A 24,143-nucleotide genomic window follows, 5' to 3' on the forward strand; every position below is an offset into this window, starting at 1 on the left:
AAGAGGAGACCTGGCAGAAGTGTACAAAATAATGAATAATATCGAGAAGGTGAATTTGGGTATGCTTTCTTCACCCTGGCTTGTAATACAGGGATAGTGGGATGTCCAGTAAAGTTGCAATGTAACACACTTAAAACCGATACAAAGGAAATTCCTTATTTTAATACACCACATAATTAACTTGTGAAAATCCTTGGTACAAGATATTATTGAAACCAAATACTTAATAGGATTTACAAAAGGATTATGCATTTATATGGATAGTAAGAACATCTACAGGTACATTAAGGTCCATTCTTAAAAGAAAAATCCTAATGTGTGAGCACAGACGCCAACAACTAGCCAATGGAGGGAAAGGGGCTAGGAAGAAACTTCCTTTATGGACATATTATTTCATAATTGTCAACAATAGGGCTTTCTGCGGCATTTTTGGAATCATCTAGACTTTATCAGACACAGGATATTGGACCAGACAGACCACTGGTCTTATTGAATATGACAATTCTTTTAGTCCTACTTTCTCATATCTGAGGTGGGGGAGCAGGAAATCTGGCCCAAGGACTCTGATATTCCAGTCATTCAATGCATTCAAGGAGAGGCAGCATTCAGAATCCTGCTCTGCATCAGACTTATGCTCCTGCTGGCAAATATCAGCACAATGACAACTTTCACTGAGAAATCCTTCAGTATAGGGAAGTGGTTCTCAACCTGTTTACCATTGTGGGCTGCATACAAAGCTCTCTGTGTCTTATGTGGGCTGCATCCAGGCAAAATATATATACTACTTGTATGGTCCTGAGGATGTCACATGGGCTGCAGCTGTGTGCTGATTGGGCTGCAAGCAGTCTGCAGGCTGTGGGTTGAAAACCACTGCTCTAGAGGAAGGGAAATGGTGACAAGTGCAAGCAAAAGTGTGGTTTTTGGTTTTGTAATCTCTTTTTAATCTATGATTTATATGTGAGTGTCATTAAACATTGCAGTTTGCCTGACTTAATGGTTTAAAGGAAAGAAATGATCCATCGTTCCCCTGTTGCTAAAGAGCACACAACTACATTGAGGTGAGCTACATAACCCACACCTTTTCCCCTGCTGCAGCATTAACAAAACTTTAGGATGTTTTCAATTCTGCTAACCCACTAACCCAGGAGTCAAACAGATGCTGCTGCTGTGTGGTTGCAGTACTGATGTAGCCGCGTTGGTCCCAGGATACTACAGACACAAGTTCATGAGGTACTGTAATATCCATGACGCATCATACATTGACTACTGTGCCACAGGTTTTCTTAAGTGAGTGGAGCTGTTGGGTTACACAATAGATTGTCTAGATTGAGGGTGGAAACTCTGTTGCATTGACCTTCAACATTAGAATTGACAAGGTGCTGGAAAACATACTCTAGGGAGCTATCTTGCTTAGATCTAGTCTATCCCATCCAGGATCAAATTTAAAGTGTTCTAATCCAGGATACTTTTACTAGCGAAGACAGGAAATATTCTTTTAGAAAGTCTGAAGAAAACCAGAAAATCTGGACACTGTGAAGTTCCTATAATTTTATAATGTGGTTATACAAGTTTCTTTGGGACACGTTAGTAACTACTGATTAAAAGCGACTACTTTATTGTTGAACATAAACAATATGAATTGATGTGGTTGAGTGGTTTAAAACGGAGTAACAAAATTGATGTACGAGTTTAATAAAAGATTTAGATGTTTTAAAGGTCATGTTGCACTTTCTCGTTCTGCTTTAAATAAATATTTCATGAAAGAAGTATTGATACAGTTTGGAATTACTCTTTTGATTGTCACTATATAAATACCTACTCTTCAGTTACTAAGATTAAATTACTGAGACTACAAGTTAGTTTGTAGCAACAATAACACATATTTATAATTATTTCTATTATTGATGTGCTAAGACTCCTCCCCCCCCCCCCCCCCCAACTATAGGAAAGTAGAATTAATGCTTAATTTCCACCCTCTTACTCCAGTCCAGAAACTTGTACCTGAAGAAGTCATTTTCAAGGGCAGGCCAACCTCTGTTTTTCTTTACTTTGATGTAAAGTTTTATGACCTGCCTCATCAGTGGTGAAGCGATTGTGTTTAACTACATCATCCCTGTATCCCCATGACTTCCAAGAATTAATCACCGTGGCCAAATAACTTTGCATTGTGGTTAGCAAATTAGGGCATGGTCAAAACTATTAAGCACAGATACTTATGCAGTTTTAACTTATCTGTTAAACAAATCTGCAGTAATTCACCTCGTGCCTGAAAGTTTCTGGGGCTATTAATCGCACTGTTAAACAATAATAGAATACAATTTATTTAAATATTTTTGGATGTTTTCTACATTTTCAAATATATTGATTCAATTACCATGCAGAATACAAAGTGCAGAGTGCTCACTTTATATTATTATTTTTGATTACAAGTATTTGCACAGTGAAAGACAAAAGAAATTGTATTTTTTCAATTCACCTAATACAAGTACTCTAGTGAAATCTTTTTATCATGAAAGCTGAACTTACAAATGTAGAATTAGGTACAAAAATGTTTTATTTTTGAGTGTAGTTAGTGTAAAACTTTAGAGTCTACAAGTCCACTCTGTTCTACTTCTTGTTCAGCCAATCACTCAGACAAACAAGTTTATTTACATTTGCAGGAGATAATGCTGCCTGCTTCTTGTTCACGTCACCTGAAAGTGAGAACAGGTGTTCGCATGACACTCTTGTAGCCAGCGTCGCAAGATATTTACATGCCAGATGCGCTGAAGATTCATATGTCCCTTCATGCTTCAACCACCCTTCCAGGGGACATGCGTCCATGTCGATGATGGGTTCTGCTCGATAACGATCCAAAGCAGTGCAGACTGACGCATGTTCATTTTCATCATTTGGGTCAGATGCCACCAGCAGAAGGTTGATTTTCTTTTTTGGTGGTTCAGTTCTGTAGTTTCTGCATCGGAGTGTTGCTCTTTTAAGACTTCTGAAAGCATGTGCCACACCTCATCCCTCTCAGATTTTGGAAGGCACTTCTGATTCTTAAACCTTGGGTCAAGTGCTGTAGCTATCTTTAGACCTCTCACGTCGGTACCTTCTTTGTGTTTTGTCAAATCTGCAGCAAAAGTGTTCTTAAAATGAACAACATGTGCTGGGTCATCATCCAAGACTGCTAGAACATGAAATATATGGCAGAATGCAGCTAAAACAGAGCAGGAGACATAAAATTCTCCCCCATGGAGCTCAGTCACAAATTTAATTAAATGCATTATTTTTTTAACGAGCATCATCATCATGGAAGCATGTCCTCTGGAATGGTGGCTGAAGCATGAGGGGGCATACGAATGTTTTGCATATCTGGCAAGTAAATACCTTGCAATGCCGGCTACAAAAGTGACACAGAAACTGCTGTTCTCACTTTCAGATGACATTGTAAATAAGAAGCTGGCAGCATTATGTCCCGTAAATGTAAACAAACTTGTTTTTCTTAGGATTGGCTGGACAAGAAGTAGGACTGAGTGGACTTGTAGGCTCTAAAGTTTTGCATTGTTTTGTTTTTTGAGAGCAGTTATGAAACAAAAAAAATCTACATTTGCAAGTTGCACTTTCACGACAAAGATTGCACTTCAGTACTTGTATGAGGTGAATTGAAAAAATACTATTTATCATTTTTACAGTGCAAATATTTGTAATAAAAATAATATAAACTGAGCAGTGTATACTTTGTATTCTGTGTTGTAATTGAAATCAATATATTTGAAAATGTAGAAAAACATCCAAAAATATTTATTAAATTTCAATTGGTATTCTGTTGTTTACCAGCGTGATTAAAAGTGCGATAAATTTTTTAATTGAGATTAATATTTTTGAGTTAATCACGTGAGTTAACTGTGATTAATCCAGAGCCCTAATAGTTTCCCTTTCCTCATCTACCTAGCAGCTTGCATCTCCTTCACATTTCTTTTCAAAATCCACCTTTTTAAGCAATTTATCCCTTTTTTTCCCTTCTCCTTATTAGTAATTTCCAGACCCTTATCCTCCTGAAGGCTTGCCCTTGTATGTTTTTTGTTTTCTGTCTCACAGTGAAACAAATTTTTTAATCTGTTTGTGAATTATGATGTAAATGTGCTGCACTACATAAATGTTTTGTAACAATGAGCAGCAGTTGGTTTTAAATAGCTTTCATCATTTTCTGGGAAGCAATACCTGAACAGCAACTGCAACCAGAGAATTTCCCAGGGTGCAGTGGGAAGACTGGCTGGAACATCTTTCTCAGTGTTGGTAATCGGACTAGGATTACAATACATTAATATTGATCAGTTTTCAGAATGCTATTTCTATGCTAGAGAGAGAAAAGGCTAGTTTCTGTAGGTGTTTACAACCGAAATGCAGCCTGACTCTTCCTAAACTCCCACTGATGATTAAAAAGAAACGAAAGGATGACTGTTGTTTTGCTATCTCTGTGTTCATCTGCTCCACTGAAGAGTAAATCTTGCTTTTTCTCCTGGTGAACAGGCACATTTATAGAGGTGAGAGCTCTGTACAGCAAGAAGAGTGAGGGTGCTGCTGTTCGACATAGGCTAGCTGCCACTCTTGTGAACCCTCTGTTAGAAAAGGGAGTTGCATTTGTGTGTGGGTGAGTGCGGTTTGGTGTCTGAGGTGTGCAGAAGGTATGGAAGGGTAAGTGAGGCTGCGGGACCAGGGGCATGAGATGAAGAGATGAAGAGGGTTTCTTGGAGGATAGAATTCCAGTGCTTCTGTTCACCAAGGCATTGCTATCTGAAGGGTTCTTTCAGCGCTGCTGGTGTGCCTGAGAATGACAGCAGTGCCAGGGATACCTTCCTTAAAAGAATCAGTTGACAAGACACCTCTCAACATAACCACAGTTACCCCCGTCATACAGTCCTCCTTCAGTCTCCCACAGAGCCCTTCACATGGGAACCTGCTTTTATATCCGTTAGTACTTCCCAAAGATCTCTGAGAGACAACAGGATGATTAAGATGGCCACAACCTTTTAATCTCTTCTCCTGTGACAATGTAGAGGATTTATGCAGGTGCTACTACTTCTTACAACCTGTATTATTTCATCATTAACCATGTAAAATTTATAATTATTTTCCTGGACAGATGGTCTTGCAGGAAGATTACACTCTCTCTCTAAAGGGACATGATCATCATATAAGTTGTGTGAGAGAGAAAGAGAGAGATGGGGGAGGGCAGGAGAAAGTGACGGGGGAGAGGGCGTGCTTTAGGGATCCTACAAAGGTTTGACTGCCTTCCTTTATAGTAACACATTCAACTAAGTTGACTCTTGTAAAAACAAGGTTTATAAAACTTGAGACCGATAGAAATGTTTCCACAAATCTGTTTTTTAAAACAAACATTTTTTTAAACCATGAAGTGAATAAACAAATAAACCTGCTCCCTGCAGTGTCTGAAATTGAAACCCAAACATGGGAATGTTGAGAACTGGAAAGTGAAACTGACTTCATGTTCATGCAGGGAGAAATGGGAAAAATAAACAGGGAAATAGTGAAAAATAAACCCTTTAAAAATCATTCTTAGGCTATGGAGTTGTTAGTAACATAAAATTTGTGTTAAAGCATAAAAGTGACAATGCACCTTTCATTGCCCTTCTATCACTTTCCTTTCGTTGGCTTTGAAAGAAAAAATACAATTTCCCCCCATAGTTCCTGGTGATACTTTCTGTCGGTCATTCAGTAACGCTCTTGCAATGTGAAAGCTGCAGCAGCCCCTTGAAATGATACTTTTGTAGAACATAATCTTTCTGCAGCCTGTTGACATCACCTTCACATGAAACAAACCGTGTGTGTGTGATGGTTTCCAGCTGTTTCTGCTCTGTTCATCACTTTGTGAAAGTTCTTACATTTTAATGTGTTCTTTATCCCTTTGTGACTTTTTGAGACCAACATTTCTATTGGTCTCAAGTTTTATAAACCTTGTTTTTACAAGAGTCAACTTAGTTGAATGTGTTACCTTAAAGGAAGGCAGTCAAACCTTTGTAGGATCCCTAAAGCATGGCCCCTCCCACTCACTCTGTTTCTCACTCACCCCTACTACCTACATGATGATCCCTTTAGAAAGAGAATGTGTGTAATTTTCCTGTAAGACCATCTGTCCAGGAAAATCATTATTAAATTTACATGGTTAATGATGAAATAATACAGGTTGTAAGAAGTGGCACAATAGGATATTGATACATTATGGCAAATATGGTTGCAGATGTCAGTTGGGAAAACACTCATTTATAGTATTTCCGGAGGTTACTTTGCATTGTGTAGTGTAGTGGAATAGGCCTGTTCTGTGAAACTTTTAAAACTTTCTCCTATAAGGGGGGGAGGGCACAAAAAACCTTTTAGATGTATCAAATATAAATAGTGTAGAACTAACCATAGAAATATATTTGAAGTAATTGTTTATATTTTCCCTTATTGTGTAACCCATGCTAGCCTACTTTGGCACCATGTCCCCCTCTAGTGGATAGGCCACATAGAATTTTCAGTCTGCTGCAGCTAGTAGACCTAGTCATTCAGTTCAAGAAGCAGAGACCCACCTAGTCTGACCTCTTGTATAATCTTCTGGAGAAAGGCCTAAGAACTAATAGCTGGAAGGTGAAGCCGGGCAGGTTCTAATTAAGGACAGTTTTTAACAGTGATGGTGATTTAACCATTGGAAAAAATGACAAACATTATTGGGATAAATACAGGGGTATTTTGGTGAAATTTAATGGCTTTTGATATGCAGGAAGTCAGACTAGGTGGTCTAATAGTCCTTTCTGGCCTTCTGCGCACAAAAAGAATGAATGTGAATATCTCTGAGGTGTAAATTGCCACATTAATTTCAGTGGGTACTAACTCAGGTACGAAAGATACTTTAAATACCAGCATTAACTATTACACTGCTCGTCAAAACAGGTAAGAAAAGAGAAATATCACATTGTGAAGTTTTACGCGGGCTACTGACCCCTCATTTTGGGTGGGGCCTTTAAAAATACAGGGCAGAATGTAAAGGTAAGTGTGGTTGTTTTCATTTTCTTTAAGTGGGGGGAGTTCAGATTTCCAAAGTTGGAGGAACACAGCAGTAAAAGACGTATATCTTCTGTATTTTACTTAGCGGTCTCTGCGTCTCCTTTGCTTGTCAGATTTTCTAAAATTGCAAAGAAATATGCTTCATGTACATAGTCATTTCCATGAATTCAAAATTATTTTTCAAGCTAATTCATAGGAATCTAAAATAGTAACAAAGCATGCCACCCCTAAACATCAGTTGTCATTTGTGAAAGGGTCAAGAAAGGTTTTGTCTAAACTGGCAGGAGAAAACTACAAAAAACCCAAAGAAAAACAAAAAACACTTAGGTATCTAGTAGGGTCTGTTGCTCAAGCGATAGTTTTTTGTTTAATAACATAGTTTACTTTGCATGAACATAGGAAGCAAAATGACCCCAGTTCGGAGTTCAGCTCATCCCAAATCTGACCTTCCCGAAACTTTGCACAAGATGCCTCTCCCTGTAGATTTCCCCTCAGCACCTGTGTGATATCCATGTGATATCCCTGATTTTTTTTCCATTTAGGAGCAGTCATATTAAGGTAACTAAGATTAAAAAAAACCCTGATGTTTGTAGTTCTCCTTAGAATGTATATTTAAGCCCATTCAACTGCACACAGTGCTGCTGATCTTTGCTTTCTTGATCACTTCACAGGTTTTTCGAGAGTAGCAGTAGACTGAAATGTGTAAGAAACTAGTCAGTTATTGCTGCTTAGAACTATATGGACAGGCATTAGTGAGAGAGACCAGATTCTTAAAAATTTGATGTGGCAGCAAGGGCACTGGATAAGCTCAGATGACAGTTTCCTGTTCACCATAGGTGAGTGGGTAATGTTTCAGGACATGGACATGCCAATGTGGTAGGATGTCATGTCTTACAATATAAGGATGGCTCGGCCTGGTCAGTATTTGGATGAGAGCCAAGCCAACGAAAACCCAGGTTGCTTCCGGAAGTGATATTGAGCAGTTAATTAGAAGCCATTCTTGCCCCTTTATACAGAATCAGTACCGACAGCATGGTCATGGGTATTCTGTGGTCTTTGGAGGCAGCTTGCTTTCAAATACCTCTTTGGACTTTTTTTTTTTTGGGGGGGGGGGGAGGGGAAGAGTAAGTGTTATCACAAATTCCCTGGATAAATTCTGGCTTGAAAAATTTCCTTTTGTCTACATAAATTCCCCTGTAGTTTCAGTTGGATAAATATCACTCTAATTGCGAATATCACCTTTTGTGAAATGCTTTGAGATCTACGGATGAAAAGTTCTGTATAATAACTGGGTGATGAGGATTTGTTGTATAGTGTGAAATAGCTGTACTTCAATGGTGTAGAAGAACTGATTCCTGTATGTATGGCTTGCATACTATGTTGGGATGAATGGATATCAAAAAGTGGCGCAAATGGAAGATATTAACAGTATGGTAATAGTGACAATTCTTCCTTAATCTGATCATCTTTTTTTTAAGGAAGCTTTTTGAACAGCTTCACAACTTACGTTTACATTTTTGTGTGTAAAAAGAAAAGGAGTATTAGTGGCACCTTAGAGACTAACAAATTTATTTGAGCATAAGCTTTCGTGAGCTACAGCTCACTTCATCAGATGCATGTAGTGGAAAATACAGTGGGGAGATTTTATATACACAAAACATGAAACAATGGGTGTTACCATACACACTGTAACATGAGTGATCAGGTAAGGTGAGCTATTACCAGCAGGAGAGCGGAGGGGGAGGGGGGGAAACCTTTTGTAGTGATAATCAAGGTGGGCCATTTCCAGCAATTGACAAGAACATCTGAGGAAAAGTTGGGGGGTAACGGGGGGGGGAATAAACATGGGGAAATAGTTTTACTTTGTGTAATGACGCATCCACTCCCAGTCTTTATTCAAGCCTAAGTTAATTGTATCCAGTTTGCAAAATAATTCCAATTAAGTAGTCTCTCGTTGGAGTCTGTTTTTGAAGTTTTTTTGTTGAAGAATTGCCACTTTTCAGTCTCTTTGGTCACTTGATTACAGGCCTAAGTGTTCTCCGACTGGTTTTTGAATGTTATAATTCTTGACGTCTGATTTGTGTCCATTTATTCTTTTACGTAGAGAGACTGTCCAGTTTGGCCAATGTACAAGGCAGAGGGGCACTGCTGGCACATGATGGCATATATCACATTGGTAGAGGTACAGGTGAACGAGCCTCTGATAGTGTGGCTGATGTGATTAGGCCCTATGATGGTGTCCCCTGAATAGATATGTGGGCACAGTTGGCAATGGGCTTTGTTGCAAGGATAGGTTCCTGGGTTAGTGGTTTTGTTGTGTGGTGTGTGGTTGCTGGTGAGTATTTGCTTCAGGTTGGGGGGGCTGACTGTAAGCAAGGACTGGCCTGTCTCCCAAGATCTGTGAGAGTGATGGGTCGTCCTTCAGGATAGGTTGTAGATCCTTGATGATGCGTTGGAGAGGTTTTAGTTGGGGGCTGAAGGTGATGGCTAGTGGCATTCTGTTATTTTCTTTGTTGGGCCTGTCCTGTAGTAGGTAACTTCTGGGTACTCTTCTGGCTCTGTCAGTCTGTTTCTTCATTTCAGCAGGTGGTTGTAAGAATGCTTGATAGAGATCTTGTAGGTGTTTGTCTCTGTCTGAGGGGTTGGAGCAAACGCGGTTGTATTGTAGAGCTCGGCTGTAGACAAAGGAGTGTGTGGTGTGGTCTCCAAGGAGAGACTGCTGAATTGGAATTAATTTGCAAGCTGGATATAATTAATTTAGGCTTAAATAAAGACTGGGAATGGATGTGTCATTACACAAAGTAAACCTATTTCTCCATGTTTATTTCCCCCACCCCCGACTGTTCCTCACACATTCTTGTCACCTGCTGGAAATGGCCCACCTTGATTATCACTACAAAAGGTCGTCGTCGTCGTCCGTCCCCCCCCCCCCCCCCCCCGCTCTTCTGCTGTTAATAGCTCACCTTACCTGATCACTCTTGTTACAGTGTGTATGGTAACACCCATTGTTTCACGTTCTCTGTGTATATAAAATCTCCCCACTGTATTTTCCACTGAATGCATCCAATGAAGTGAGCTCAAGAAAGCTTTTATGCTCAGATAAATTGGTTAGTCTCTAAGATGCCACAAGTACTCCTTTTCTTTTTGCGGATACAGACTAACACGGCTGCTACTCTGAAACCTGTCATTTTTGTGTGTGTTAATCTTAAGAGGAGGAGTTAGAATTTGGTTCACTGCCATAAGGAATAATGGGAAAAATGTATTTCATGTGCTCATATTGGCTAGCCCCCATGTGTGAGGAATTTAGGGTTAGCTTCTGGAATTATTGATATTCATGGAGAATGAAGCATGTGCTGTGTGACTTTCTTCTAACCAAACAGGAAGAAGTCTCTAGTGCTTTACTGATGATGCATTCGTATCCGCCAATTAGAGGGAGCTGTTGAATGGTGTTTTATAGTGACACTGGGACTGATTATTTGAATGTCCTCAACTTCAGTTGTAAAAATGGCTCAATCCTGCTCCAATGGGAGTTGAGGGAATTCCACACCTTGGAGAATGAATTCCTGTATGCAAGAAGTATATTTGCCAGAGTGTGATAGAAGCAGATACATGCAGAATATGAATGAATCTCTGCCTTAGCCCCTTTGATGTGAGATGAAAGGAGACGTGCTTATTACAATGACAGAATGATTTGTGAGAATGTGTTTATAAAAATAAAAACAACTTTGTTCTTCCTCCAATTTAAATCCAGATAGCTCTAAGGGTTTATCTTTGTGCCAGTTTTACCTCTTGAGCAAATTTTTTTCCCTATAATTAAGAAGACTTTAGATTTTTCTAATCAATTCAAAATCCAATCTGAACTACCCACATAACTTCCCTCCCCTACAAACATTATCTTTTTTTTTTTTTTTTTTTTTGCACAGTCATTTATTCATTAATTGCTTCTATGTCCAGGGCTGTAAACAGTGACATTATATTAGTGAGTAAGAGCTCCTACACCCAGTGATGAAATCTGTATTTCTTCTGCCTTTTGCTTTTTTTGTTGGCCTCTTAATGCAAAAGCGAAAAATCCATCACAATTATCAGAGCAAAACAGTTTTGTGAGAGTGAGGATACGAATATGTAACATTTTCTTCATAAAAATTTCCTTAATTTCTGCCACTGTCTTCACTGAACTTAAGCTAATTGTGATTTCTGTGTAGGAAGCTACTGAGATAATCAATTACAGCTGGAGAGGAAACAGCAAAATGAATTCTTTTGGCACTGTGGTTTATTTTAGGCAGTCAAGCGTGGACTCTGTGCCTTAACCCTTGTACACATAGGCTACTCTATGATTTCATGTTTTTGGCTGTGTCCTTCATTTTGCCCAAGATTCTATCCCTATCCACAAGTGACTTGCTTTTTTATTTGGGAGTGAGCAGGATGTAAGGGTCACCCTAGGATTGCTATCTGTGCTGTTTGGTACGTTGCTTGTATAGGGCTCGTTCTTGGTCCATTTGAAGTCAGTGGCAAAACTCCCATTGATTTAAATGGTGGTAAATTAAGCCCACAGTGATGTCTTTTGATCCATCCCCTTTCTTGCTAGCTGCAGCCCAAAATTTTAGTAAAGGTACTTAGCTCATATACAGAACTTTTTTCATTAGTAGATGTCAAAGTACTTTACAAAAGAGGTCAGTGTCATCCCATTTTACAGATAAAAAAACTGAGGCACAGATAGGTGAAGTGACAGCAACAGAATTTAGGTCTCCTGAGTCCCAGTCCAGTGCTCTAGCCACTAGGCAACACTGCCTCACTAAGTTCCAACAGCCCAAATAAATGAAATCACGCTTTGCTTGAGAAGGGTCTCCTGTTTAGTAAGTCTCTAGTCACCTATCTGCTGCTGTTGCTTCAAAAACCCTATGAAGCTTACCCCTAAAAGAGACTGTGGATGATGCTTGATGGTGACAGATAACGACAATATCCCAGACAAACAGTGTTGAAGTATTTTATTGTATTATTGTATCTTATTATATTAAGTTTAAGTATTTTAGGAGTTCATTATATTAAAATGCAAATGTTGATATACTATTGAGGGAGTATATGTAATTCCATGAGGGAGGGAGACCACAGCCCTCTAAAAAATAAGAACAATTGGAGATGGTTAGGCAAGTTCACTCAGATTGTAATCCCTCTAGAAAGCTACTGCCACCTGGAGAGAGGCTCGCATATATTGATTCATACTGGATTCTCCAGGCACCAACAAACAAACAAAGGATTTTTGGTTAATAGCCATATTTAAAATGGACTCTGGGCCTTTTTTCTGACCCAACCAACAGACGGGACCTCTTGTTCTGGGGGGCCCTAATAATTAGAGAAGGGTTGGAAGATCTTTGGCCCACTGAGGCTCCATAAGACTTGAGTGCTGGTTCTGAGCTGAAGCCGTGCTGAAAATGACAGCACTAAAAAAAACCCTGTGTGAGGCGTGAAGGACTAATCACCATGCAGAGCCCTTGTTAGAGTGAGGGGTTGATCTCTGGTAAACTTATTAGTATGTGTGTAGGTTCTTTTGTTGTTTTTAATACATTTTCTCTTTAATGCTTTTATGTTAAGAATAAACATGCTTGCTTAGAAAGGGCTGTTTGGTAACTTAACTCTGGCAAGGGTGCTATGTACCAGCTCGGAGAAGAGAAGCAGGCCTTCCTAGGCAGTCTGTCTTTTGGGGAATTCACAGTGTAGGCAGGAAACTTTTCAGCCTGCTGGTCTTAAGGGAAAGAGAATTGTGTCTTCTTCATCCAAGAGAAATGACGGCTCAGGAGCCTAGAGTGAGCGCCCTTGCTGGATCAAAGAGGGGGAATACAGGTGCAGTTGCCCTGAACTGTGATGGTAGTAATGAATCCTCTTACTCTGATAATATTTTAACATACAACTCCGTAAAGGCAGGATTTCAGATAGTCAACTCTAGATTGACCTATTCTTCCTCCTGAATATTTCTGTGCTGTTTGTGGTACTGCTGAACCTATCTGCAATTTGGTTATGATTCCTATTTGTTTTTAAATAAGTCAATTGAAAACTTGCCTTTGGGAACCCACCAGTGGGGGTGGGGAGGGGCGGGGAGCCTCTTATGAAGACTAAAAATTGGTGTTTCTTATTGGAAAGAATCCCAAGTACAAGGAACCTAGGACACATTAAAAAAAATGGGAAGAAGGAATGCAACAACAAACATTACAAGACCTGTAATAATTGATGGACTCATAGGGTCCAGCCTTCAAGCACTAAGCGAGGGGTGAAAGTTAGACTCTCCCTGCAACGAATGTAGTATGAAATAGTGGACATGTGGAAAGTAAGCAGAGAGGAATGTGTGGGGAAGAGGCTAAACTGGTTTGGTGTTTTGAATACCTGATTTGGGGAGGGTGAATCATCCTGAGGAAAGTACCTGGAAAAATTGGTGCAATGGAATACCAAGTAATGCCAAAGGAAGTTCCAGCTGTCCTTCACATTTGCTCCCTCTCCCCCTTCCTCAGTTTACCTTTTATTGTCTTATTGCTTTAGGTCAGGTGACTTGGGCCATGTCTACACTACCACTTATGTTGGCAAAACTTATGTCGCTCTGGGGTGTAAAAAAAATACACCCCTGAACGACGTAAGTTTTGACAGCATAAGGGTCAAAGTGTGCACAGCACTATGTCCAGTCATATGTTGTTCCTTGACTTTAGCAAAGCTTTTGACACGGTCTCCCACAGTATTCTTGTCAGCAAGTTAAAGAAGTATGGGCTGGATGAATGGACTATAAGTGGATAGAAAGCGAGCTAGATTGTTGGGCTCAACGGGTAGTGATCAATGGCTCCGTGTCTAGTTGGCAGCCGGTATCAAGTGGAGTGCCCCAGGGGTCGGTCCTGGGGCCGGTTTTGTTCAATATCTTCATAAATGATCTGGAGGATGGTGTAGATTGCACTCTCAGCAAGTTTGCAGATGACACTAAACTGGGAGGAGTGGTAGATACGCTGGAAGGTAGGGATAGGATACAGAGGGACCTAGACAAATTGGAGGATTGGGCCAAAAGAAACCTGATGAGGTTCAACAAGGACAAGTGCAGAGTCCTGCACTTAGGACGGAAGAATCCAATGCACAGCTACAGACTAGGGACCGAATGGCTCAGCAGCAGTTCTGCAGAAAAGGACCTAGGGGTTACAGTGGATGAGAAGTTGGATATGAGTCAACAGTGTGCCCCTGTTGCCAAGAAGGCCAATGGCATTTTGGGATGTATAAGTAGGGGCATAGCGAGCAGATCGAGGGACGTGATCGTTCCCCTCGATTCGACATTGGTGAGGCCTCATCTGGAGTACTGTGTCCAGTTTTGGGCCCCACACTATAAGAAGGATGTGGAAAAACTGGAGAGAGTCCAGCGGAGGGCAACAAAAATGATTAGGGGACTGGAACACATGAGTTATGATGAGAGGCTGAGGGAACTGGGGATGTTTAGTCTTCAGAAGAGAAGAATGAGGGGGGATTTGATAGCTGCTTTCAACTACCTGAAAGGGGGTTCCAAAGAGGATGGCTCTAGACTGTTCTCAGTGGTGGAAGAGGACAGAACAAGGAGTAATGGTCTCAAGTTGCAGTGGGGGAGATTTAGGTTGGATATTAGGAAACACTTTTTCACTAGGAGGGTGGTGAAACACTGGAATGCGTTGCCTAGGGAGGTAGTGGAATCTCCTTCCCTAGAAGTTTTTAAGGCCAGGCTTGACAAAGCCCTGGCTGGGATGATTTAGTTTGGGATTGGTCCTGCTTTGAGCAGGGGGTTGTCCTAGATGACCTCCTGAGGTCCCTTCCAACCCGATATTCTATGATACGATGCCTCTGTCTGGCCTCCTGCCTCACCATCTGCCTACAGAAATTGTAGAATGGAGAGAGGAGCAAATGTGGCAGCAGCTGACCTGGCAGCATTCATTTTTCGTATGAAATGAATAGGTGAAATGGCTGTTTTCTTTTTTGCCTTGTGCACTCTCTACTACTAGCAATTGCACCCAGGTGCCCCCACACACTGTGCTATAGAAGGCGATGTATGGGGAGCATAGAACTGCTACAAGTTATTCACGAAATTATTTGAGGCAGCACAAATGTTGCCATCAGTTACATATACAACCACTCATTGCTCTAAGTGAAGGGACTGTGTTCTAGTTTTACACTTCCACACTCTGCAAAATCATCTTTGAGCAGACACACAATGGAACATCTCAGCCTAAAAAGGGAATATTTGGGAAGGTTGTGATCATATGAAGGCAAGGATTAGAATGGATACTTTTGCAGTCATAATGATAGCTGTTATAACTACTTTGGATAGTCTCAGCCTGGGGCCCTGATTCTGCAAAGGGAGCCCCACTGAAGTTAATGGAGCTCCAGAAAGGACTGAGACAAACCACATTTGCAGCATCAAATCTTTATCAGGTTTAAATCCAGTGTTGTCAAAAGCAAAAAAATAAAAAAATTGTAAAGTACATTACACCTCTTTGTAGAATAAATTCAGTTGAAGAATTGATTGGACCTACTGAACAGTGACATTAGAATATGTACTGTAATTGTAAAGCTGAATCTTCTCTTTATGTCCTTTCTATTCTCCAGTAAGTCATCTTTTTGGGCAACAACCTTCAAGCACTTCTGGGATAGAAACATCAGCCACTTGAGCTGAATCAAACAGTGGCAGAAATGGTGAATCTGTGCCTAAATAGTATGTGTCTAATCAAACTGAAGTTTTGAACACAGGCACATGGGAGTTGCTTAATTGGTCACTGGTGAGTTAAGTTTGAGTGTGGCCTCTTGTTTTTATGAAGGCTGAAACCTTTAAACAAGCATTAAATGCCAAGGGTCGAAGGGTTGTAGACTCCCTGCTTTTGCCATTAAAGTGACTGATTAGTTTAAAAGGGGAGTTGTCCAGACTACCAGCTAATCCTAGGAAATCCTGACTCTTTTTTGTGTGTGGTTCTCTTCCCCCCCCCTCCCCCCCCCCCCAGGTTTCTAAACTAAATAAATCCCCTGGGAAACCAAACTTGAAAGAAAAGACAGAGCTATAGTGGTTGGTACATTGCACTAAACAGCAAGAATCTGCCTTTTTAATATTAGAGGGCTTTCTTTAATACCCTGTATCTTATGCTTCATAGTCTGAGAATACAAGCTGTGGGGCTCTGATAACAGAACCACTGACTGGCTGCTGTCAAGTAGAGGGTGATTAAAAGTGCCAGGTCTCTCTCTCTCCAAAGCCTTTTATGTAACTGTCAGGAAAATGTTTTGACTTTTTTTTTTTCTTCAAAAAGGGGGCTTTTTCATGTATGTGCGTGTGTGTAAACAAATTTCATCTCCAGTCTCTCTTTGAATATCCTTTGTAAGCAAAACAGCATGAAAGTGACCCTCTAGGTGTGGCATCTGTTATCAGTTTAATTCTAATATATCCTCCTCTGGGGCTAAGATCCTGCACTTGTTTCTAGATTTCAGAGTAGCAGCCGTGTTAGTCTGTATCCGCAAAAAGAAAAGGAGTACTTGTGGCACCTTAGAGACTAACAAATTTATTTGAGCATAAGCATAAGCTACATCTCACTTCATCAGATGCATTCAGTGGACTCTATTAGGTTTCTTCCATCTGTGACATATGTGGTAAAACTGCAGCAATCTGTTCCTTTTTGAAGCTGCTGATGCTGCAGTTTCATGCAAGTGAATGTGTGGAGAGCTGCCGTGCAGTTTGCTACTCTTCTCTGTTTAAAGTGCCGTCTTGCTAGCTAACCATTTAACCTTCCTGATTTGTGTTCACAAAGGGATTTTTACTGGAGAGGTTGTTTGGTTGACAACTCACAAAAGTCGATCACTGTGTTTTTAATACTCAAGGTGTCTTTAAATATCAGTAGGCATTTTAGAGCCCTATCCCTACAACCCGATCAGGGTGGGCAGAGCTTTCTGTTGGGAGTTCCATTGAAGTCAATGCTGCTCCACACCATTTCCTGGGTGGTCCTGTGCAGATCAGATTGCAAGATTTGGGGTCTTAACTGTACAGAAAGCTTGGAATACTAGATTTCACATCGGTGTAAAGCATTCATTGTATTCCTGGCAAGTCACAAGATAACTGCCCTTAAAATCACCTGATTTGTGGAAAAACAGCATCGCTTGCCCCATAACCTCAGCCGTGCAGAACACAATGCCATCCACAGCCTCAGAAACAACTGACATCATAATCCAAAAGGTTGACAAAGGAGGTGCTGTCATCATCATGAATAGGTCGGAATATGAACAAGAGGCTGCTAGGCAGCTCTCCAACAACACTTTTTCTACAAGCCACTATCCTCTGATCCCACTGAGGGTTACCAAAAGAAACTACACCATCTGCTCAAGAAACTCCCTGAAAAAGCACAAGAACTAGGGATGTGTCTGTGCGGATTTGAACCCTGACGAGGGGTATTCTACCCCTGCTACCCAAGATCCTGGACGCCCCTGGCATTGGCACCCTGACAGCAGGATTGTCTGGCTATGTAGACTCCCTCCTCAGGCCCTACGTTACCAGCATTCCCAGCTATCTTCGAGACACCACTGACTTCCTGAGGAAACTAAAATCTATCGGTGATGTCATAAATATAAAGGGAAGGGTAAACCCCTTTGAAATCCCTCCTGGCCAGGGGAAAGCTCCTCTCATCTGTAAAGGGTTAAGAAGCTAAAGGTAACCTCGCTGGCACCTGACCAAAATGACCAATGAGGAGACAAGATACTTTCAAAAGCTGGGAGGAGGGAGAGAAACAAAGGGTCTGTGTGTCTGTCTATATGCTGGTTTCTGCCGGGGATAGACCAGGAATGGAGTCTTAGAACTTTTAGTAAGTAATCTAGCTAGGTATGTGTTAGATTATGATTTCTTTAAATGGCTGAGAAAAGAATTGTGCTGAATAGAATAACTATTTCTGTCTGTGTATCTTTTTTGTAACTTAAGGTTTTGCCTAGAGGGGTTCTCTATGTTTTTGAATCTAATTACCCTGTAAGATATCTACCATTCTGATTTTACAGGGGAAATTTCTTTATTTCTATTTACTTCTATTTTTATTAAAAGTCTTCTTGTAAGAAACTGAATGCTTTTTCATTGTTGTCAGATCGAAGAGTTTGGGTCTGTGGTCACCTATGCAAATTGGTGAGGCTTTTTATCCAACATTTCCTAGGAAAGGGGGGGTGCAAGTGTTGGGAGGATTGTTCATTGTTCTTAAGATCCAAGGGTCTGGGTCTGTAGTCACCTAAGCAAATTGGTGAGGCTTTTTACCGAACCTTGTCCAGGAAGTGGGGTGCAAGGTTTTGGGAAGTATTTAGGGGGGAAAGACGCGTCCAAACAGCTCTTCCCCAGTAACCAGTATTAGTTTGGTGGTGGTAGCGGCCAGTCCAAGGACAACGGGTGGAATATTTTGTACCTTGGGGAAGTTTTGACCTAAGCTGGTAAAGATAAGCTTAGGAGGTTTTTCATGCAGGTCCCCACATCTGTACCCTAGAGTTCAGAGTGGGGGAGGAACCTTGACAGGTGATCTTCCTGAAAACCCCATCCTAGCCACTATGGATGTAGAAGCCCTCTACACCAACATTCCACACAGAGATGGACTACAAGTCGTTAGGAATAGTATCCCCGATAATGTCATGGCAAACCTGGTGGCTGAACTTTGTGACTTTGTCCTCACGCATAACTATTTCACATTTGGGGACAACATATACCTTCAAATCAGCGGCGCTGCTATGGGTACCCACATGGCCCCACAGTATGCCAACATTTTTATGGCTGACTTAGAACAACGCTTCCTCAGCTCTCGTCCCCTAATGCCCCTACTCTACGTGCGCTATATTGATGTCATCTTCATCATCTGGACCCATGGAAAAGAAGCCCTTGAGGAATTCCACCATGATTTCAACAATTTCCATCCCACCATCAACCTCAGCCTGGACCAGTCCATGCAAGAGATCCACTTCCTGGACACTACTGTGCTAATAAGCGATGGTCACATAAACACCACTCTATACCAGAAACCTACTGACCGCTATGCTTACTTACATGCCTCCAGCTTTCATCCAGACCACACCACACACTCCATTGTCTAAAGCCAAGTTCGAAGATACAACCGCATTTGCTCCAACCCCTCAGACAGAGACAAACACCTACAAGTTCTCTGTCAAGCATTCTTACAACTACAATACCCACCTGCTAATGAAGAAACAGATTGACAGAGCCAGAAGAGTTCCCAGAAGTTACCTACTACAGGACAGGCCCAACAAAGAAAATAACAGAACGCCACTAGCCATCACCTTCAGCCCCCAACTAAAACCTCTCCAACGCATCATCAAGGATCTACAACCTATCCTGAAGGATGACCCATCACTCTCACAGATCTTGGGAGCCTTGCTTACAGTCAGCCCCCCAACCTGAAGCAAATACCAGCAACCACACACCACACAACAAAACTACTAACCCAGGAACCTATCCTTGCAACAAAGCCCGTTGCCAACTATGCCCACATATCTATTCAGGGGACACCATCATAGGGCCTAATCACATCAGCTACACTATCAGAGGCTCGTTCACCTGTACCTCTACCAATGTGATATATGCCATCATGTGCCAGCAGTGCCCCTCTGCCATGTACATTGGCCAAACCGGACAGTCTCTCTACATAAAAGAATAAATGGACACAAATCAGACGTCAAGAATTATAACATTAAAAAACCAGTCAGAGAACACTTCAGTCTCTTTGGTCACTCGATTACAGACCTAAAAGTGGCAATTCTTCAACAAAAAAACCTTCAAAAACAGACTCCAACGAGAGACTGCTGAATTGGAATTAATTTGCAAACTGGATACAATTAACTTAGGCTTGAATAAAGACTGGGAGTGGATGCGTCATTACACAAAGTAAAACTATTTCCTCATGTTTATACTCTTCTCCCCCCCCGCCCCCAGCTGTTCCTCAGACGTTCTTGTCAATTGCTGGAAATGGCCCACCTTGATTATCACTACAAAAGCTTCCTCCCCCCCACTGCCGCTCTCCTGCTGGTAATAGCTCATCTTAAGTCATCACTCTCCTTACAGTGTGTATGGTAACACCCATTGTTTCATGTTCTCTGTGAATATAAATCTCCGCACTGTATTTTCCACTGAATGCATCCAATGAAGTGAGCTGTAGCTCACGAAAGCTTATGCTCAAATAAATTGGTTAGTCTCTAAGGTGCCACAAGTCCTCCTTTTCTTTTTGCGGATACAGACTAACATGGCTGTTACTCTGAAACCTGATTTCTCATGACCATCATGAATACTTTTTTCACCTCAATTCTGACATAGCAGCTGCTACCTTGAGAATTGCTTGAGATAGAAACAATTGCTTTAATAGAATCCTGAGAGCTGTGAACTCCAATGGTCAAATGATGCAATATGCTTACGTTCAATCTAAGAACTAATAGGAAAAAAAAGTTGGTACAGTTGTCACAGTTGGGTGGATGGTGGGGGAGGAACAAGATAGTAATCAGCGCAACGTGGTGTGTTTTTAAGGGCTGATATTTTATGATCTCAGGGCTGATTATGCTTTTTTAATAGACCAGTACAAATGCTTTTAGGATGAGTAAATCCCAGGAATGGAGGTCTGGAAGGGACCTCGAGAGGTCATCTAGTTCAGCTCCCTTTGCTGAGGCAGGACCTAGTATAACTAGACCATCCGTTACAGGTGTGTGTTCAACCTGTTCTTAAAAACCTCCAATGACAGGAATTCCGCCACCTCCCTTGCAAGCCTGTTCCAGTCTCAACTATCTTTATAGTTAGAAATTTCCCCCCTATTATCTAATCTAAATCTTCCTTGCTGCAGATTAAGCCAATTACTTCTTGTCCTATCATAAGTGGACATGGAGAACAATTGATCGATGTCCTCTTTTAACAGCCCTTAACATATTTGAAGGCTATCAGGTCCGACCCCTCCCCATATCAGTCTCAAAACTAAACACACCTAGTTTTTAACCTTTTCTTATAGGTCAGGTTTTCAAAATCTTTTATCCTTTTTGTTGCTCTCCTCTTGACTCTTTAATAAGGATATGGACAAATGGAAGTGTGGCACCCAGATTTTGACACAGTACTCCAGCGGGGGCTTCACCAGCGCTGCATAGAGCAGTACAGTTACCTCCCATGTCTTACATAGGTCACCCCTGTTAAAACACCCAAGTATGTTAGGTTTTTTCATAACTGGATCACACTGTTGGCTCCTATTCAATTTGTGATCCATTGTAACTCCCAGATCTTTTTCTGCAACGCTACCACCTAGCCAGTTATTCCCCATTTTGTAGATGTATGTTCAATTTAGCTTCCCTAAACAGAGTACTTTGCACTTGTCTTTTTATTGAATTTCATCATGTTCATTTCAGAGCAATTGTCCAGCTTATCAAGGACATTTTGAATGCTAATTCTGTCCTGTAAAGTGCATGTAACTGCTCCCAGATTGATGTTCTCTGCAAATGTTAGAAGCATCCTCTCCATTCCATTGTTCAAGATGAACCCCTGCGGGACCGCACTAGATACAGTTCGAGAGTGAACCATTGTAACTACTCTTCCAGATAGTATGTGCTGGCTTTGTGCATTGAACATGTTTTCCTTTACTGGCTTGTCACAGAGGTTTTGAAAGCCTACTGCTTATTTACAAGTAAAGTAGGTCTTCTGTAGTTCAAGTGGGAAGACAGTTGTGCCTTGGTTTTGAAGATCACAAATTCAGGACCCACTGATGTCCTTGATATCTGCATCCACTATTTGTTACACAAGTTGAGAGCCTTAACTAGCGAATGTAAAGAAGTAGTGGTAATATGAAATGCTGATTGTTGTTAAGAAATCAGAAAGTCTCTTTGTTTACATAATGGCTATAAACCTTTGAAAACAAAATACAGTAGGGACCAGGTAACTTTGTTTGGATGTACAATAATAACTTTGTCATGTGAAATACTGATGTATTGCAAATCACCTTGATTATGAATGCCTCTACTTACATGCAATAAACTCACTGCTCATGAATCATTAATATCACTGCACCTAATTAACAGACAAATTATATTATTACAAGAATACTGATTTAACCAGGAAAATCGTTTTGTTTAGTGTACAGTACATTGAGGATGACATGCAGCTGAAGACTTACTTGTGTACTATTTTTGCCTCATATCCTACTCTTATTCTTTTCTTCACTCACTCAATTTTCTTAGGTACCTTTTGGATTCCAAGTTTCATCTTCCACTGTTTTCAGAGGCAAAATCCACCTCAATCAGTTGCTTAATACTTTGCACTTGTATTGCACCTGTCATCCAAAACACTTTAAAAGTATTAATACCTACTTCTTACATAGTGGTTTTTCATCAGTAGATCTCGAAGTGCTTTACAAAGGAGGTAAGTATTAACTGAGCGTCAACATACCTCGTGGGGAAGGCTGGTTTTACACCTATTATAGAGCCAAGTAATGAGAGGTACAAACAGCCTTAATCAAGTCAGTTAACCTATGTGGTACAGGTAGAAATAGAATCAGCACTCTTGAATTCCAAGTTCTTTGCCCTAATCAGTAGATCCCTTTGGTCAAATTACTCTCTATTAGGTAGGTGTAAATCCAAGGCGAATCAAAGTAAATAGAACTACTTTAGATTTACAGTGGTATAGCTGGGATCAGATTTTGGATCATTCCATGTGAGCATTTGAGTTTACAAACCAAACTGCTCTGAATGGCATGTATTTTCCAAAAATTGGCACAGGGTAAGAATATTCATAGGCTACCCTCCTTACAAGGTCTTCTTCAGTCCCCTCCACTTCACCCGAAATGCTGCGGGATTATATGGTAGATGCCCTTCGACTTGGGAGAAAAAAGGTTATAGAAATCACAAGCTGTTAAAAATCTGCTAGTGGTTAATGGTCAGTGATGGCTGAATAATTTCAAACCAAAGAAAACATTGGCTTAGCAGTGAATTGAACAAAGATTTCTCTGTTGCCGAAAGTTTTGTCTAGAACTGTAGAATCATTGGCAGTGCAAGGGAATCTCTAGCAGGTCTCCTCATGGCAGGATTGATCCATTTTTTTTTCTGTTATAGGAGTAGATACCTTGCATTAATCATTTTAATTCATACTTATATCCTTGACTTTGCCCACCATTATTAAAGGGACCTTGTCAGCCTAATCTTCCCTCAAAATAAAAGTCCCATGAGCCATTTCTCTTCATTTTTGAAGCTGTGTGTTGGGTTTCAAAATACTCAAGTCCCTCCACCCCAACTTGAAAGCTAGAAGGGAAGGATGGTGTTTTCACACTGAAATAGCAGCTTGCAATGTTTGAGTTCAGAATGTAGATTCTGGGATTGGTGCTGTATAGACACAGTGCATGCGGAGTGGCTGCTTGTATGTGTGTGCCCCACTCTGTATGGTCGGGACTGAAGTCATGAGTGAGAGCTATTCTTTTAGTAGAGTTTTGACAGTTTGATTGTGGGGGTTTTGTTTTTGTTTTTTTCTTCTGTAGTTTGGAGATTAAAGGGAAGGTATCATTCATCAGAAATCAGTCTCTTCCCTCATGTGACTCAAGTAACTTTTTATGATGGGGAGCGGAGAGGAATCTGAGACTGTCCTTTAATTGGTATACAATTCAGAATTATTTTACTGTCTCAGGCAGGTTTTCTTAACATATGAAAAATCATGTCGCTCATATGGAGTGAAGTGAATGGAGAAGGGGAAAGTGGGCAAGTGCTATATAAGGGTGTCCTTTCCCCATCCAAAAGAAAATTTTCTATCTAAATTTCCACCATTAAAATGTTCACTGTTGGGACAGATTCTTTCCTAGTCTGTGTCCTGCTGCACAGGGTAACTGTGTGTAGGTTTGATTTTTGTTTGCTAGTGCTTCTCTTTGTGTGTGTGTGTGTGTGTGTAGAGGAAATCTCTTTTTTAAAAAAGATAGTGTCAACATAGATATGGTGTTACCCTACTCTGATATAGAAATAAATTAGCCAGTTCAGGGCAACGCCAGCGTTTTATAATTGAATTCACACACAGTATTTTTTTTTTATTTTTAATTCATAACATTGTGTCTATCCGCTGCTCTGGGCTCATGCACAGTGTTGATCAAAAT

The sequence above is a fragment of the Eretmochelys imbricata genome, chromosome 1, assembly GCF_965152235.1.
Source record: "Eretmochelys imbricata isolate rEreImb1 chromosome 1, rEreImb1.hap1, whole genome shotgun sequence".
Taxonomy (NCBI): Eukaryota; Metazoa; Chordata; order Testudines; family Cheloniidae; genus Eretmochelys; species Eretmochelys imbricata.